Raw genomic sequence first — 16412 nt, forward strand, 5'->3', positions numbered from 1 at the left:
TGGCTTATTAGGCAAATCAGACCTTGCATAGTAGGCTGAGAAGTGCGTTCTGGCTACTAGGTACGACATATATATATATATATATATATATATATATATATATATATATATATATATATATATATATATATATATATATATGTCGTACCTAGTAGCCAGAACTCACTTCTCAGCCTACTATGCAAGGCCCGATTTGCCTAATAATCAAAGTTTTCATGAATTAATTGCTTTTCGACTACCTAACCTACCTGACCTAACCTAACCTAACTTTTTCGGCTACCTAACCTAACCTAACCTATAAAGATAGGTTAGGTTAGGTTAGGTAGGGTTGGTTAGGTTCGGTCATATATCTACGTTAATTTTAACTCCAATAAAAAAAAATTTACCTCTTACATAATGAAATGGGTAGCTTTATCATTTCATAAGAAAAAAATTATAGAAAATATATTAATTCATGAAAACTTGGCTTATTAGGCAAATCGGGCCTTGCATTGTAGGCTGAGAAGTGAGTTCTGCCTACTAGGTACGACATATATATATATATATATATATATATATATATATATATATATATATATATATATATATATATATATATATATATATATATATATATATATATATATATATATACTAGCTGTGCCTGTCCATGATTTTCTGTGACTCAGCAACACATATGCATTGCTGAACCACAGCAGCCTTCCCCTCTCTCTCTGTCCACCCCCACCATTCCCCCCTCACCCATCCCCTCGTCCTCCCAACCATTCCTCACTCCCCCGTCCCCTCATCATCCCCATCTTTCTGCACTCCCACGTTCCCTCGTCCTCCCCATCATGTTCTCCCTCCAACATCCTTTTGTCCTCCCTACCATCCCACATGCCCCATCCCCTCTTCCTCTTAACAATTTCCCACTCCACTGTCCCTTTGTCTTCCCAGCCATCGTCCACTCCCCCGTCCCATCATCCTCCCTACCATTCCCCCCCTTCCCAGTCCCCTCATCCTCCCCACCAACCCCCACTCCCCTGTCCCCTTGTCTTCCCCACCATTCTCAGGTCCCCCTGTCCCATCGTCCCCATCATCCCCAATTCCCCGTCCCCTTATCCTGCCCACTATTACCCCCTCCTCTGTCCCCTAGTGCTTCCCACAATTCCCCACTACTCGTCTGATGTATTCCCAAATGATATGATCTTCCCATCAGAAAATTGGCAACATCAAATGATCCGATATTCCCATCAATGTATTATAAGAAAAACTGTTAAAAAAAAGAAATGAAAATCAATGAAAAAAATAAACAATACTCATAAAATGAATGGTATGGTAAACAACAAAGCTCAATCCCAATGCATATCACACATAATAATTAAATCAAAATGAAAATAAATCAAAATCTATGAAAATTCAATTAATCAATGCAATCAGAAACACTGAAATGGAATCGAAACATATTTATTATAGCATGTGTGTAGCTATTACATGCAACAGATGGCGTTGTTTTTCAAAAAAAAAAACATGCTATTGTACCTGTCACAGGTGTGGCATCTATATAATAGTTATTTAAAATCACACGTATATTCCAATGGAACATTGTGTCAGAATTTCAAAGCAATCGGTAAGGACGTTTCGAAGATTTCCCCTCACATGAGAAATACGTGAAAAACACAGATTTAAAAATAAAACATGTTTTTTCTTGACACAGACATGATATCTATATAGTATGTATATAAAAATCCGCTTGGATGCGAATGGAACGTTGTGTGAGAATTTCAAAGCAATCGGTGAAGAACTTTCGGAGATTAGCGATTTTGAACAAACGAACATTTACATTTTTATTTATATACTATTCACAATTCAAAAATTATCAAAGAGCAAAGCATCCGTGTCCGGCATGTTAACATCAATCATATATATATATATGGATCTATTTCTGCTGTAATAAATTTATTCATTACGACCACTCAAGCTTCATTTAGCAAAATATTACTGTTAAGCTTGCAAGAGTACCAAGCTTTGATGTGATATAAAAATGCACTGAGAGTAGGAATTTTCCTATATTTAATTATATTCACTAACATCGACAATCTTACACAATTACAGAACGTCATTTCAGTAACGTGATTTCCCAGTTGCAATTCTTTTACCATGTCGATTAAGGCACGTCTAGGATCCTCTCGGACGTAGGTTCGAACCCTCGTCACGGCCCTTGTGGATTTGTTCATCGACAACCTTCTTCCCAACGGTCCCCTCCAAAAATCTCTGCCAACACCTGGTCTAAGGACCCAGTTAAGTCCCCCCTCCCCCCACCCCCCAGCACCTTCCTTCCTACACCTGGTCTGTGTCCAGCAACGCCCCCCCCCCCCACAGCACCTTTCTTCCTACACCTGATCTATGGGCCCATTAACTCTTCCCTACAGGGCATTCCGACCTATGGGTCCGTTAACTGAGTACATAAGCTTTCCATCAACATCATAAATTGTTTGCCACCCACCTGGATCAATTTAGTCATAACTCCTCGACGACCATAGTTTGGATGGACACAGCCACGTGACAAATTCAGGACGCGGTTTACCCCTGGATCTTGGAATATGTCCACCAAGCTCCCTTTCAGCTTAGAAAAACGAGCATACTTGATCTGAAAACACTTGAAGATTAGAAACCCGCATAATATATCGCATGTGCTTTGATACTTTTGTTGAGCTTAATGTGCTAAAAAGGTTCAAAATATTTTCACATTTTTTTAAATTTTAGTAAAAATTATATTACTATATTTTTATATGAAATTTATTGCCTCTTTTTTTCTAACAGAAACAATGATTCACGTATTTAATTACAGGTCTAATGTGTTAGGATCCTAAGAATTATGGAACACCACAGAAGGCCTATTGCCCCATTCTTGGTGGGCCCCACTAAATTCATCCCTTCTTACTCCATGTTCCTATCTAATAAATTTATACGTTTAATTCATTGTTTGTCCTGGTTTAATAATTATAGTAGACAGTTCATTCCACTTATCCACAACTCTGTTAACCTAACCAATAAGTCCCTAGTTACAGAACGCTATCATATTATGTGGTAAATCGTTGAAACATAATACCATGTGTTAAACTTTTGCAGACACTTAAACGAGGCTGACTGTAGCTGCAGTGGGGTTATGGCTTTGGACTGGCAATTACAAATTGCCGGAAAGGAACGAACCAATCAGCGTCACAGACTGAACGTCAGGGAGGCAAAGTTACCAGTGGTTAATCCTGGAAGAGTCAGTCTCAGCTCGCTATCTATTGAGGAATACACTTCAATAAGAGCGCCACCTCGTCATCGGTGCAGCCTCACCATACTTGGAAGAGTCGTGCGTCTACACACATGGAAAATTAACGGCCCCTATATGACGTCGTATTAAATATCGAAAAATGTGCGACAGTGTTGTGTTATAATATATAACACAACACTGTCGCACATTTTTCGATAATTTTTATCGCATTTATATTTGTACTTCAGTTGCTAAAGTCTTATAATCTTTTCCAACACCACGTTTGCCTAATTTTGTGCAATATTGTCTTGGCCTCAGTTCGCCACTAACAATAAATTCAAAGTCTGTCTCACAACTTGATATACTCATGACTGTATTATTGATGTATTTCTCCTGACTAAATAATTTAAATTTATCACCAGTGAATTGCATTTGTCATGTTTCAGCTAAGCAGTGAAGTTATGTAAGTCAATTTGCAGTTTCGAGAGTTCTCTTTTGTATTCACCACACACTCTTTCTTTGTGCCGTTCACAAAATTTGCTAATATTACTATACACTCCAGTATCTCGGTCGTTGATATAAATTTTAAAAAGTAGTGATTTTAGAACAGACCATTGCAGCACACCACCAGTGAAATCCATTCTCCCCGACTTCCCTTAATTTATGGAAATGGTTTCCACTAATACTAACACTTTGGCTTTCATTTTTAGTGAAGAGAGGCATTCTCCGTTCTGTGGTGCCACTGCCACTAAGGGGCATCTCAGTCACACACCCAACCTTATCCCCTGTGATGAATGACATAAGACCAGCCACCACCAGTGCTCCAGTCTCTTCTTAATTGGCACTGTCTGAGGCTCCCTGCAGACAGTCTAGCCACCACAAGTACTATTCCTCAGGCAAGATCGCGAATCTGGCCAGCACATCTACTGCTGCCAGATAATATTCTATCAGATCAGGTAAAGAGGTAAGGATAATACCTGCAAGGGGGCACGGGATAATACCTGTAAGGGGACATGGAATAATACCTGTAAGGGGGCACTGAATAATACCTGTAAGGAGGCAAGAAATTATGTATAAAGGCACGAACGTCTAAGACGTACACGGGAGTACAAGCAATCGAAACCCATCCTTTACTTCCTTAATTGTTGTATAATTGCGTTACCTTAATTCATAAATACATAACTGTTTATTATAAACACCTCAAACACGAGAGTAAACACTTGGGACCGGCACAGTATTTTGAATTTGTGGCACATAAAGAAACGATTAGTGAGAGTGACTACATTACATTTATTATTGGACACAGGGAATGAGACGAGACAACAAGGGACCAATTTCACTCGCCAAATTAACTACAATACTCCAGTCACACTGAGATAGCTAAAGGAAATGACCACACACAGTGAGGTGGGCACCTGACCGGGTGGACACCTGACGGGGTGGACACCTGACGGGGTGGGGACCTGACGGAGTGGACACCTGACGGGGTGGGCACCTGACGGAGTGGACACCTGACGGGGTGGACACCTGACGGGGTGGGCACCTGACGGGGTGGGCACCTGACGGGGTGGGCACCTGACGGGGTGGACAGCTGATGGAGTAGACACCTGACGGGGAGGGCACCTGACGGGGTGGACACCTGACGGGGTGGACACCAGATGGGATGGGCACCTGACGTGATGGACACCTGACGGCATGGTCACCAGACGGGGTGGACACCTGACGGGATGGACACCAGACGGGATGGACACCTGACAGGGTGGACACCAGACGGGGTGGACACCTGACGGGATGGACACCAGACGGGATGGACACCTGACAGGGTGGACACCAGACGGGGTGGACACCAAACGGGGTGAACACCAGACGGAATGGACACCTGACGGGGTGGACACCAAATGAGGTGGACACCTGACGGGGTGAACAACAGACGGAGTGGACACCTGACGAGGTGGACACCTTGTAATGGTATACGCACACCATAGCCCCTTCCCCCTTTCCCTTTCCCCTTCCCCCTTTCTCTTCTCCTTCCTCTTCCCCTTCCCTTCCCTCGCTTGCTTTCCCTCCCTTTGGGTCATCCCTGTCTTTTGTCATGGTCTAACCCTCGGGGTCATAAACAGCTTGAAGCCACTTGCTCCCCTCTCTCTCCCGTCCTCCTGTCCAGTGACGAATTGAAAAGGTACCCCAGGGCTAATAAACTTGTGATATCAAGTTACACGTGGGTGCCCAGCCAGGAAAGTCGTTGGTGTCTTCCCAGTTTTTGGAGTTTTCTGTCAAGAGGAATTGACCCTTATGGTCAAGCCTGATCCGGATTGGTTAAAGACATGTAGGCCTGGGGAGGCGGGGCCTCACAGGGTAGTGCCTACCCATGCCATTGGCCCGGTTTCTAGAGCACCTAGTCATGTTTAAATCCATTGGCCATAGGCTTGTGATAGGCGGAGTTAATTTGGGCCTAGGAACTAGGGGGTGGAGCCTGTCCCACTGGTAAGCGTTTTTAATAAAGAAATGTTGGTGTGTCTTGGGACCTCGACTGAGGTACAGGTCAAAGGACCTGCGGGCAGCCAATCAACATTTTTTGGCAAGCTGCAGTATTGAAGGTAGATGTGCACTTTGAATTGTGTAACATTGGTAGTACATTACATTGCCTCATAGGATAGTTTTATTTCGAGTAGGCTATATTTCAATGTTGATTTAAATATACTGGTTCAAATAATAAAATAATTTTAATTGTTTTTATTTTGTGTTTAGTTAACCGTTCCCTTTGATTAATGACTGTGTTATTCATTCTTGTGATTTCCAATTGCTGTGTTAGAAATTCCCCTGTGTTCTCCATCTTATGAATAGTGAAATCGTTCTAGGATCTTCGGTTCAGTTCAGTAGGATTACAGTATTAATCCATGAAGATTCATTGACTTACCCTTTGAGTTCCCTGATTATTGAGTCCCTTCCTTCCTGGGGACCAATAATTTTAGACACATTCATTTATGTTTGGAAGGTGGTGGCAGTGTTTAATGTTTTTATTTTATAATTAGTAACAAATTAATGACCCCTATCCTTGTTATGTCCTCCTCATTTAATATTCAGTTTATATTCGTGGCCGTCCAGTGAGGGATCATACTGGACTGTAACAGTGTTAAGTTGGGGTATTGAGTGAAGAGAGAGACGATCACAGTGTACAGAGAATGATTACAATTGAAAGGTATAGCGGTTATTACAATGGGTCTTAGGTTATTACAATGGTAGCAGCAGTGTTTTCAATAATTTCTTGACGATTATTGAAGCCTCACACGTCTGTCCGTTCGGTTATGCTGTGTGGTGAGAGTGCAGCCGGGGCCCACGAGATAGAGTCGACGGTAATCCTATGTAGTGCGATTTGCATAGAGTAGGCGATTCTAGCGTCGTGAGGGGCTGGTAGTTTAATTATATGCAGTTAGTGTATGCGTTAAGCAGCCACTTTAGAGTGGAGGCCGCCTTGGGTAGTTGGACAGGGTTCTATTTTCTCGACCCTCTGCAACTACGGACAAGGGTGCTGCGTGGTGGTTTTCGCAGCAACAATTCTAGGTTTCGAATTGTTGGGGCGGGGAAGTATTAGGACGCTAATTATTATCCCCGAGGGCGTGGTAGGCGACCCAATCGCTAATTTTTTACGGTACAGCCATGAAGGTACCAAGGTTTCACCGAGGGATAGCCTAGTAGATTCTCTAGCAACGGAATTACGGTGGTGTCGGACAGTTAGATCCGTCGGTTGTTCCTCTATCTAGTCTAACCGTTGACCGCGAAGGACGGGATTAATTGGTACTGTCGGGCTTGGAAAAGCGACAGGGCGGGCCGGGACGGGACGGTTATAGGTTAAATCGAGATTTCCTTAAGTACTAAATTAAGTTCCCTGTATATTACGTTCCTTTTCATGTTAAGCATCCCTTCGTTAGTTAAGTGTTTCCCCCTTGTTTACGTATTCTCGTATATAAGTGTTATTATTTTTCTAAGTATTTGTTTTATATTTTTAAGTCTGGAATTTTTTTTTTTTCGTGTGTGCAGTATTAATTCTTTGAGAGAATTACTAAAAGGTGAGTGGTTTTACTGTTTTCAAGTGAAGTGAAGTGCAGTGCATTAAAGTGAAATCAGTGAATGAATTGAAATCAGTGAAATCGTGGAAATTTTTGTGATGACATTTTTCAAAGTCGCTTGGAAAATCTCAGTATTGGGAATATATCCTAGGTGTGTGCCTGGCCATACGATCATCGGGTTGTCAGTGTTAATTCAAGTGTGCGATTAAAGTGATCCGAGTTAGAACTTTCAGAGACCAAAAGTCGATTTTTGGTCATTTAAGCGAATTAGCTTTGGGACTCTGAATTTTCTAGCGGTTTTACTCAGCGCCCAGTGTGGCAGCGCTCAGTAATTGTTTGCGCTCAACCAAGTGTCAAAGGGTCTCGCGAGTAGTATATTCAGTTCAAGTGATAAGCAAACTACGCGCCAGTATTTCATTTATAATAATGGGAAAATAATTACTAATTTCTAATTAAGATTCAGCGCGACTCTGTAGCTGTGAGCGTCGTAAAATGCTATGTAAACATCGAGTTCATTCAGTAACGTAAATAAGTAATTTACCATAAATTTTGGTTTAATTAATAAATACTTATAATTATATCGGAGCGCCGTTGTCAGCGGAGGGCGTTAAGAAAAAATAATTGTTGAAGATATAAACATCGCGCCAGTGTTAAATTAACGATAACGTCATTCATTCCTAGCGCGCCTAAGATTTTCAAGAAAAATTTGAGAAATTCAGTTAACGTAAAGTGCTGTATTAATTGTGCGCTGGTAAACAAGACTGATTATTTTCGATAAAAAAAACAGTTGAAACTAAATTATTTACAGTAAATTCAGTGTAGTTCCTTTCGTGTAAATATTAATTGTATAATTTCAGTATATTTTGTTCAAGAATTCGGTAATTATCAATTTTTCTAAGATTTATATTGGATTTGCATTTAGAGACAAGAAAGTCGTACTATAATTTTTATATTTGCGTTACCTGTCATCTTCGAGTGTCAAATAAATATAGTGGAAATTAATTACATATTTTCAAGTTTATTCTAGTATTTCGATCATTTAAAATTAACGTAACCTCCTATTTTTTATTGTATTTGTGCGCATGTATTTTTATTCAACATCGTATACAGTGTTTTGTTTCACAAGTAATGATTAGTAGTCGATGCCGGTTGCGTATTTCCATCTGTCCGCATATAAATTTGACGAATGAGAGAAGAGGATAACAGGACTAAAGAATTCAATCATTGGTGTAGCGTAGTCAGCGAGACTCTGACGCCGACAGCTGTCATCGTCTATCAATAAGCTTAGGTGATTTATGGTTTTCACTGGGGCTGTGGAACGCGGTGAACGACGTGAATGAAGGGTAGCTCCGGTCTAGATGTTCAAGAGGTTAAACGTAATAGGTTAGGGTATACCTTCGGAGATTATTGAGCGAGTGATTAGTTGTTGAGATCGGGGTAGTGTTAAAATTTCACAGCAATTGCTTGTCGGGATCAGAACTTTGCCTGTTTTCCCCAGGTAGGGTTAGGTTGCGAAGTTTAGCGAGAATATGTCGTGTGATAAGTACATGAAGCTCAGGAGTAAAGGTAGGGTAGACGACGAGGCTATCGGGGGAGCACCATCGACAGACCCTCACCTGGTGGGGGCAGTACAGACGTTAGCCCTTGAGGAAGGACCCCAAGCGTACCCCACTGGAGGCCAAGCGAACCCCACGGGGGGAGTAACGGATCCGGGTGCTCAAGGGGCGGCAGCCCTGGACGAAAGTAGGATTTCATTGGGGGGCTCTTGCTCAGCCGACATCACGATGATTGGTGAAGCGATAAGAAGTGATGGTGTTGGGACCCCCACTATTAGAACATCCACCCCAGTTATACAAGGAGTTCCCGGGGATGATGCCATTGCGGGTTCTCAAGGCCTGACGATCCCTGGGCATATGAACGTACACACACCACCCCCACAACCTCAACAACTACCGCAGGTACAACCCGACGCACAACAGCAAGCCCTACAGATGCTACTACAGTTACTGCAGGGGCAAAACGGATCACAACAACAAATACAACAGATCGCACAACAACAGCAGGTACAGCAGGTTGCACAACAACAACAGGTAAAACAGGTTGCACAACAACATCAGGTACAACAGGTTGCACAACAACAACAACACCAGGTTGCACAACAACAACAACACCAGGTTGCACAACAACATCAGGTTGCACAACAACAACAACACCAGGTTGCACAACAACATCAGGTACAACAAGCGTCACAACAACAGGTACAGCAGGTTGCACAACAACAACAGGTTGCACAACAACAACAGGTTGCACAACAACAACAACAGGTTGCACAACAACAACAACAGGTTGCACAACAACAACAACAGGTTGCACAACAACAACATCAGGTACAACAGGTTGCACAATAACAACCACAGGTACTATAGATGCTGCTACAGTTACTACAAGGACAGAACGGTTCACAACACTCACACAATCAACAACAGGGTCAACAACCACCCTATCAGAGTAATACATCCAATAGTTACTCACCTGGGGTAGCCCCTTGGTCACTGGGGAATCCCTCCGCATCCCAATCCCAATCCTACACCCAACCCCTCATAGTACCTTCCCCCCCTGGTCAGGTACCCCCTTACACTCCCAGTACTCCGTCCTATTGACCGGGACTTGTGGCGTCACTCCCGAAGTTGTCCTTGCCAAGGTTAAATTGTGCTGAGCTCCCATCGAATAAAGTGGAACGCAACCGTTGTGTGGGAAATTGGTTGTAAGAGATGGATTAGTTGTGTTAGCCGCGGCTCCTGATGATGAAACTAAAATTAATCTGGCCACCGGGGCATGTGTAGGTCGCGACGGGCCCCTGAGGAAGTCTGAGGAATTCAGGCATTTGGTGACGTGGCCACAATTCGTGCAGGCCATCAAGGACCGATTTAAGGCAAAGATGTCTAAAGAGGCGGCTCGTCGCTACTTAACGTCACTTCAGAGGGATAAAGGCACTCAATTAAATGATTTTGGTGCCTTCCTTCGGACCAGGATAGGCGATCTTACTCAGGAGTTGGGTTACGATGCGCAGCAGGAGGAACGGTTTGCACAACAGTTATTTTGTAAGGCCTTGCCGGCCCATATCGGTCCATACCTCGCTACGAACACGGCTTCCTTGAGTTTTAGGGAACTCGTAGAGTACGCCAAAGATCATATAGATGAGGACTTGGATGCGGAGGAGGCGCGGTCGTCGCCATATGTTAATGCAGTGAGCAGGAAGGTAGAGAACGGGCAAGGGGACAATAGGTCAGGGCCCCTCCCTGACGAAAGCCGGGGGGGGGGGGGGGCGGTGGACGCACGCAACAACCCCCACATAATGACTTGTGGGTCCCGCGTACTTGTTTTAATTGTGGGAAAAGGGGCCACGTAAAAGAGAAATGCCAGAAGGTGAGAACAGAAACATGAGCGAATTCTGCCTCGGGTGGTGGCAGACCTACGTTTGAGATGACGGTTGAAGGTGTGAGATTGACAGTTTTTGTGGACACCGGAAGTCAAGCAACGCTCATTAAAAAGTCAGCCTTCAGCACACTTAAAGAGACACGCCTTAAGCGTTGTGGGAAGCATTTAACAGCAGTGAATGGTCAACATATTAATATCTTGGGCCAGGCTACTCTTAATTTTGAAGTGGGTAAGGGAGAAGCTTACCCACACAATTGCACGATTGTCGAGAATCTTGTATTCCCTGGTCAGATTTTGTTGGGAATGGATTTTCTGGGACGAGTTAACTTTTCTTTGTCTGCTCAAGAGGGAGCAAGGAAGTGCAGATTGAAGTTGGGCCAGGTAGTTTATCCCAATAAAATGGTAGATCATCCTCCAATAATTGCTTCCATTAGTAAGAAACAGAAGTACAACTGTCACTACCCTAAGTTGTTGTTTAAGTCTCTTCCAGACACAGATAAGAAATCGTGTGGGTTACATGCCTTGGTGAAACAACGTTGCCCACCACATTCAGTTAAGTTCATTAAAGTATCAGTGGGACGTCACATTGCACCAGGTACCACCCTTCAGGTGGCTGGGAGATGTGACAGGTTGTTGATCCCTCATCATTTGATCACAGTGCTTGATAAAGGCGCCCTTATCCCAGTCGTCAATCTCTCGCACTAAACCTATCGTTTCAGGGCAGGTGATAGGGTGTCTCAGGCTACAATTGTAGAAAATACAGGAATTGTTCAGTATCAAAGCCAGGAGATGCCAGCCACCACAGCACAATGTAGTGCGCTTAATCTTACAGAAAGTAGTACACAGGGTAAACACAAGACCGAGACAGGAAAAAGTAGTTATACTCAGGAAGTTGATAAGTTAATCTCGGCTGTGGATTTTCAACATGTGCAACAGTCAGATAGGAAACTTTTAAGAGGGATTTTACGTAAATTCCCTAGACTGTTTGCAACAGAAGACGATCAGATCGGACTTCTGGATAGAATCGAACATGTTATTCTTACAGATGATCATCCTCCTATTTACATCCGTCAATGGAGGCTTCCGGAACGGGCGAAGGAAGTAATTAGGGACGAGTGTCAGAAGATGCTGAGACAGGATGTGATAGAGCCTAGTACATCACCATGGTTGTCGCCAGTGGTGCTGGTACGTAAACCGGATGGTAGTTATAGGTTTTGTGTTGACTACCGAAAGATCAACGAAATTACTAAAGGTGATGTGTATCCTTTGCCACGGATACAAGAAATAATAGATCAGTTTGGGGCAGCAAAATACTTTTCCACTCTGGATGCGAAATCTGCGTATTGGGCCATCCCAGTCGCTGAGAAGGATAGAGAGAAGACCGCCTTCTCTGATGGTGGTTCATACTTATCAATTCAAGCGGATGCCTTTCGGGGTTAAAGACAGCGCCTTCATCATTTGAGAGGGCTATCAATTATATATTAAACCCAGTATTGAGAAGGCACTCATTAGCGTACCTGGATGATGTGGTCATCTACTCCAGGACATTTGATGAGCACTTACGAGATTTGACTGAGACGTTGACACTGTTAGATAAGGCGGGTTTCAAACTCAATGTGGGGAAGTGCACTCTGGCATCTCAGAAATTCAAGTTTCTGGGATTCCAGGTGTGAACAGATGGTATCCGACTTGACCCCGACTCCTGTCGTGCCATTGCTGACATGCCTACACCTAAGACAGCAAAGGATGTTCGAAGGTTTCTGGGGGCAGCCGGATATTTCCGTCGCCACATTGAGGGTTTTGCAAGTACAACAGCACCGTTAACTGAGCTTACTAAGAAAAATGTTAAATTCGTTTGGAAACTTGAGCATGATAACGCTTATGCAAAATTAAAAAGTCAACTCATTACAACCCCAGTATTGGCAGTTCCTGATTTTGATAAGGAGTGGGAAATACACACTGACGCCAGTGGCATAGCTATTGGTGGGTGCTTAATGCAACGTGATAATGACAATCTTCCTCACCCAGTTGCATATTTCAGCAGGAAGGTTAAGGGTCCGGAGGTCCGCTATTCTGCAACGAATAGGGAAGCTTTGGCTGTGGTAGAAAGTGTCAGGTACATTGAACCGTATCTTTTCCAACGACACTTTGTCATTTATACAGATCACAGGGCTTTAACTCATATTTTTAAGAAAATAACTAAGTGCCCTCGCATGTCACGTTGGTCTCATGAACTAGCTGCTCACTCATTCCAAATACTTTACAAGCCTGGTCCATCACATGTACCAGACACTTTGAGTAGAAACATTGCTACTGTTAACGTAAATCTTAATATTGAAAATATTTCCAGTGAGAAAATGCGAGAATTCCAGATGAACGAACCAAGGTGGAAGGAAATTATTGAACATTTGGAGGGAGGAAAATATCCGTCGAAGAAACGTAATTTAGCAATTCATGATTTTGAAATGAAGGATGGGGTCTTATTTTATGTAAAGGGACAGAACGATCGTGCAGTTTTTCAGCTGGTTATCCCAGAGGTGTTGAAGAAGTCGGCGTTGAGACTCGCACATGCGTCTAAGATTGCAGGTCATCCGGGGATTTTTAAAACTCACATGAAAGCCAAGTCACTCTTTTTCTTCCCCGGTATGTTAACAGAAGTCATTAACTTCGTTAAGTACTGTGGTCATTGTCAAAGGAGGAAAGGTACCCTTAAGGTACAAGCTCCATTGCAAGAATTCCCAGAAATTTTGGAACCTTTAGATCGGGTGGGGGCTGATCTGATTGATCTGCATCACAGTCATTCAGGAAACCGTTACGTATTGGTATTGGTAGACCACCTGTCCAGGTACACCACACTGATTGCATTGCCTCAGAAAGATTCACGAACTGTTGCAAAGGCGTTCTTAGATAGGTTCGTCACTGTATTCGGTCCCCCTAAAGTGTTAGTTTCTGACTGAGGTCAGGAATTTAATGGGAATATTTTTAGAGACGTATGCAAAATTGTAGAAACCACTTCAGCATTCACTACGGCTTATCACCCTCAGGCTAACGGTATGACAGAACGGACGAACCGGTCAGTTAAAGATATGCTCTCAATTCTTGCAGAGCATGATGTGAATGCCTGGGACGAACAACTCCCCTATGTCCAGCTGGCTCTGAACACTGCCATCCATCAGTCCATTAACACCCAACCCCTTTTGCTGTTCACAGATCATTCATGTAATTTCCCATCAGGTCTGCTTAAGGGGGCGATAGTTAGGGTTCATAAAAGTTGTTCTAGTGCAATGAAAATTTATTGACGTGTTACACGTGAAGAGGGCTGCAAGTGGTCCAAGTTTCAGCATCGCAGCCTAAATAGAGAGGGAGAAAAAAAAAAAAAACTTTTTTTAACCATTTTTTTACATGTTTTAAAGTTGATATAACAAATACAAATATCAACTGATATTATTTCTATGATACTCAGCTATCACAATACTATATAATAAAGGTTGTCTAGTGGCATTATTATCCCAAACCTATTTAGTGCAATAATACAAATTTTCAAAGTTCACCCAAAAAATTATGCAACAAAATGATGTTTATAAATATATATAAAATCAATAAATGATCTTAGGGGAAATATATAACTTGAGTTTTTAGAGGCACAGACTCTACATATAATGTGCAAGTTCCATGTAAATTGAATAATAAATAAAAAAGTTATTCAACCATATAGTTGCAAATTAGTTACCTGTAAAAAATGAAGGTCAAAGTTCAGCCACCTTTGGCTGAGGTTGATGAACTACCAATTTCAATCAAAATTACCACCCTTGTAGATTGGCATTCCTTCAGTAAGGTGTGTAAGTTCCATGAAGATTGCCTGATAAAAAAAAAAAAAAAAAAATTATTAAAAAAAAAAAAATTAAAAAAAAAAAATAAAAAAAATTAAAAAAAAGACAGCAGCTTTATATTTACAATTATTTATGATATAGTATCAAGATATAAAACATAATACATACTAACCTAATATAATTGGTCTGAAATATGCAACATCTTGCAACATCAAGAGGGAGAACGTCTTGAGTTGCAGGTCTAAGATCTTGAGTGGCAGGTGCCGCAGGTGGTGTGGCAGGTGCCGCAGGTGGTGTGGCATGTGCAGCAGGAGGTGTGGCAGGTGCCACAGAGGTGTGGCAGGTGCCACAGGAGGTGTGGGTGCCTGGGTGTGAGGCGAGGTAGTGTGTTGTGGGGGCGGGAGGCTGCCCTCTCTCTTCACTCAAGGGAACTCTTGTTTTGCCTCAGTGTGGCTTTACGCTCCTTCTTTACTTGGCTAACGCGTAGAGCTCTTGCCTTTAGAGCTTTCTTCTTGTCCGATACTATATCCATTGTGCAGTATATGCAAGAAAATACGATCTGTGCGAGCGCGTCAGGCATGCGACCGCCGGCACAGACACTGAGAGGGTGACTAAACCAGTAAATCGGATTATAGCCCCTCCCTCTCACAGAAGACAGTTGCCAGCGAGTGTGTTTATAATTTGTATATGCATAACAAGATATTCTCCACTCTATTGCGAAATACTAGACGCTTACAACGTATGACGCATCACCCTACGGCGCACCCGAGCCGCGAGGACCAGATTTCGGGCAATTGCGGCTGGAAAATTTGCTGTAATTACGTTATTTATTATCATAACATTAAACGGTTTGCACCACGGTGTTGCCAGAACGTTGTAGTATTTTTATAAATTTTTCGTGTTTGGCCGAATTTTTTCGGCCAAACAATGATAACGCCCTCTTAACAGACATAATATCGTATATGGGGAAGATTACCCATCAGAAGTTTTAAATAAGATGAGAAATGCATGGAGAATTGCAGCTAGGGCTTCCAAGACAGCACGAGACCGCTATGCTCAGCATTATGACAAAAAGGTACGACCTCTTGAGTTGAAAGTCTGGAGTCTTGTGTTGAGAGTTAATGAGGCGGCTCCTGCCAATCAAAGTAGGAAACTTGCACCTAGATGGCGGGGCCCTTACCGAGTAATGGAAAGAAAAGATTCGGGTAATTTTGTTATTAAAGGCATTTTTGAAGACCAAGTTGAGAGAACGATTCACATTAATAAGTTAAAACCTTATCACGCGAGGGAGGAACTAGAGCTGCCTTCAGCAAGTCTAATTCCTGACCTGTCTTATGATCCAAGTGCTGAGTCAGATGATGAGGATGATCTCCTGTCAGACCTCATCAGTAGTCAAGCTCAATCTTGTCACCCTATGGTAACAAGGTCGCGAGCGGCACAGTAAATTGTTAATGATCTCCCCTAGTCAGGTTTAGTAATTTCATAATAATTATCCTGCAGAGGCAATGGTGTGTATTTACTGATGTACATGACTCAGGTAGCATACTTGCCTTGCTCTGGGGTTTCCAATTTCCTGTACCTCAGAGTAATATCCATGCTTCCGCCATTTGTTGTTGACTGTCTTTCTCAGGTCTGATGGTACACCAGTTCCAGCCTCCCAGTCACACGTGAACCAAGGATCGAGATCAGCAGGTCTGGGGATGACCCACCTGGCTGATAAGATCGGGGTCTGAGGCACGTTACATAAAGTCCTCCCCCTTGTACCCGGTAACTCGTCAATTGGTTATCCGGAAGGGGTGACTGGCGTACAGTCACCCGGCCGACACCTCACGT

At 42.8% G+C, this 16412-nt stretch overlaps 1 long non-coding RNA gene across 1 annotated transcript; it reads right to left on the reverse strand.

Annotated features, from left to right (window-relative positions):
* Positions 1-13993: 13993 nt before the first annotated feature.
* LOC138365147 (uncharacterized) lies at positions 13994-15512 on the reverse strand. Its single transcript, XR_011228695.1, has 3 exons — positions 14752-15512; positions 14480-14608; positions 13994-14099 (listed from the first exon to the last, which is right to left on the reverse strand). It is a non-coding gene; the product is annotated as an uncharacterized lncRNA (long non-coding RNA).
* Positions 15513-16412: the final 900 nt, after the last annotated feature.

This window comes from Procambarus clarkii, chromosome 15 (genome assembly GCF_040958095.1).
Source record: "Procambarus clarkii isolate CNS0578487 chromosome 15, FALCON_Pclarkii_2.0, whole genome shotgun sequence".
NCBI classification, from domain to species: Eukaryota; Metazoa; Arthropoda; class Malacostraca; order Decapoda; family Cambaridae; genus Procambarus; species Procambarus clarkii.